This window comes from Macrotis lagotis, chromosome 1 (genome assembly GCF_037893015.1).
Source record: "Macrotis lagotis isolate mMagLag1 chromosome 1, bilby.v1.9.chrom.fasta, whole genome shotgun sequence".
In the NCBI taxonomy this organism is placed as follows: Eukaryota; Metazoa; Chordata; class Mammalia; order Peramelemorphia; family Peramelidae; genus Macrotis; species Macrotis lagotis.
The window spans coordinates 691016697-691019706 of record NC_133658.1 but is presented as its reverse complement, the minus strand read 5'-3'; positions in this window follow the sequence as shown (position 1 = coordinate 691019706).

The window sequence follows — 3010 nt, the reverse complement described above, 5'->3', positions numbered from 1 at the left end:
GTAGTAGAGAAATTTCATGAAGAACTTGATAAAGCCCTCCAAATGAAATCAACATCTTTTGTATTAGAACTCAGAACAAAGATGGAAAAATGGAAAGATAGAGAGAAAAAAATAATTTAAGAAGAGATAATGAAAGAGGTCAAAGGTTTATAGATTGTGCAGAAACCTCCTGATTCCACATCTTGACCACTTTCCTTGAGAAAAGAACTGAGAGGTGCTAGATAAAATGAGCACCAAACAATACTAGAAAGAACAAAAGAGATTTGTTACTGATCTCCAGGTTTAGTATAGTGCTTTTCATAGGTCCTGATTAGTAGATCCCTTCAAGTGATCATATTATTCAAATTCACACTGTGTATTTCCATTGGACTGGAACTAATTACCTAGATTTGTTACTGATATGGTGGTTAGCTTTGAGTCAGTTATTTGGTAGTCAGATAATCAACTCCTGGGCATTTTCAATTTGAGAATATTTTTAGAAGGTAGTTTCTATTTTCACTTTGAGTGAAATCCAAAATGGTCCCAATATGTCTGAGTAGTTTTCTTCTATAATTTCTTGAAATATTGTTTCTGGGCTCTTTTTTTTGGTCAGTGTTCATATAGTCCAGTAATTCTTAAATTATGTCTCCCAGACCTTTTTTCCTAGTTGGTTGTTTTAACCATCAGATATCTGATTTATATTCTCTTCTTTTCTTCTTATTTTTCTTGTTCTTAATTCTTTTTCTCTTTTTCTTTCTTCTTAGCCTTGTTCTTCTGTTTTTTGTTTTTGTTTGTTTTTAGTTTTTGCAAGGCCACACAGCTAGGTAATTATTAAGTGTCTGAGTTCGGATTTGAACTCAGGGATTCCTGACTCCAGGGTTGGTGCTCTATCCACTGCGCCACCTAACTGCCCTTGTTTTTGTTTTTAATATTTAGTTCATTGAGTCATTAATTTGTCTAGCCCTTCTAATTCTCAGAAAGTCTGTTTCTTGGATAAGATTTTATATAGGCTGTATATTCTCCTTTTTTGTCTTTACTTGAACATTCTCATTTCTTTTCCAATTTTTCCTGTAGAACTCTTACTTCTTTTATAATACCGAATCATTTTTGGCTCTTAAAAGAAAGCTCTTGATTAATTTCTTCTAAGAATTCTAGTTGATCTTACAGTCAGAATGAATTTTTCTTATAGATATTTTAGAATTATTCTCTTCGTCTAGGTCTTTTTTTTTTGTCATTTCTGTCTCCAAAGTAACTCTTTAATGTCAATATTTTTTTTGGTACCCCTTCTTCAGATTTACTTCCTGAGTTGGAACTTTTGCTAATGCCATAGACTCTATTTGGAGAGAATGTGAGGGCCTTTCATGGTCTTGATCTGAATCCAAGCCTCCTTGGATTTTTTTGGTTATTGAATATGTATATATCAGAATCTCAGGTGTGACTCAGACCAGGCAGTTTTAAAATTTCAGTGTGATTTAAGTGTTGCTTAAAAGGCAACTGTCTGTTGCCTTCCTTGTTTGAACTTTTCAGTTTCTGAACCCTGGTATAGGACTGGGCAATATGAACGAATAAAACATTTATTAAGGTCTTACAAAAACTAATTCTCAATTAGTGTAAATACTGAATCTCCTGAAGTGGTTGCATGTATTTGAATTCATGCTATTTGAAGTTATAATTACATAAAATGAGGTAATTAGTTTCAGTCCAATGAAAATATAGTGTAAATTTGAATAATATGACCACTTGAAGGGATTTATAATCAGGTCCTATGAAAAGCACTATACTAAACCTGGAGATACAAATAGGAAAGTAAGACAGATATTACTATCAGTAATAAAGCCCTCATTCTAATGGGCTTTCCACTGGGTGAGGCTCCAGTAAATAGTTGATGATCCCAGACTCTGTCTGCTAGCTGAAAGATTCTATAGATTCAGAGTGACAGCACAGTGGATAACCTCCCTCCCTTGCTGCCCAACTCTACTTCTGTCTTGGAATCTTTGTCATGGTCTAAGTGCAAAATGTAGAAAGACATACAATTTGGGAATAGTGAATACGGGAATTTATTTTCCTAGTGGATAGAGTGCTGGCCTTAAAGTTAGGAGGATTCAACCTCCTCAACCTCCAGTATCTTTACCAAGAAAATGGTATTGTGAAGAATCAGACAAGACTGAAATGACTGAATACATGAACTTACATGCTCATGTATTGTTGTTTTTTTTAATTGATCAGTTGGGATTAGGGAAGGTAGAGGGAGGGACACATTAATTTAAAAATGTTTGTAATTGAAAAAATAAATAAAAATATAATTTGTCAAGATATTCAACTTAAGCTTTTAAAATTTTTATTTCCTTGTCTGTTGATTATGAAAAGCCTTTTCATTTGATAGAAACAATATGTCACCTTATAGACTCTATTACAGCAAGGTATCTTGAATTCAAACATTAAAATCTGTTATCCAGATTGGCAAATGGACAGCAAGAATCTTCCACTAATAGTCTCATGATATCAGGAGAAATGGAGGAAGATCTGATGTTGAGTAGACACCTTATGTCAAACATATGGGAGAACTTTGTGATCATAGTCACATAGGACAGGCACAAATGAGGTTGGTTCCAATATTTTTAGAGGGAATTTCTGAATTAAAGAGACCACAGATACATTTGAGGTTGTTTTTTTTTTTTTAACAAAGCTAGAGCTACTGACCAATATAAGTAATTCTATTTCCCACCTTTCTTTTCTTTTCCAGTAGTGGTATTTGTCTGATTTGAGAAATTCACATCTTTTTGTTCATTAATTTGTGTTTTATTTTCTTTATTAGAATCATTGACTGAAATCTGGAGTAGAGATGGACAACAAATGGAAGGGGGGAGGCTTCATTAAAGCTATTTGATGGAATTATTGCCAGAACTAGTAAAAGAAACAAAAAAATTATTTCACTGTGTCCATCTCTAGATAATGTGTTTTCCTTGTAGTGTTGAATGTGGGTGTATTTGTATTTGAATGTGGGTGTCTATATTAAATCGCCAAAGTAGGC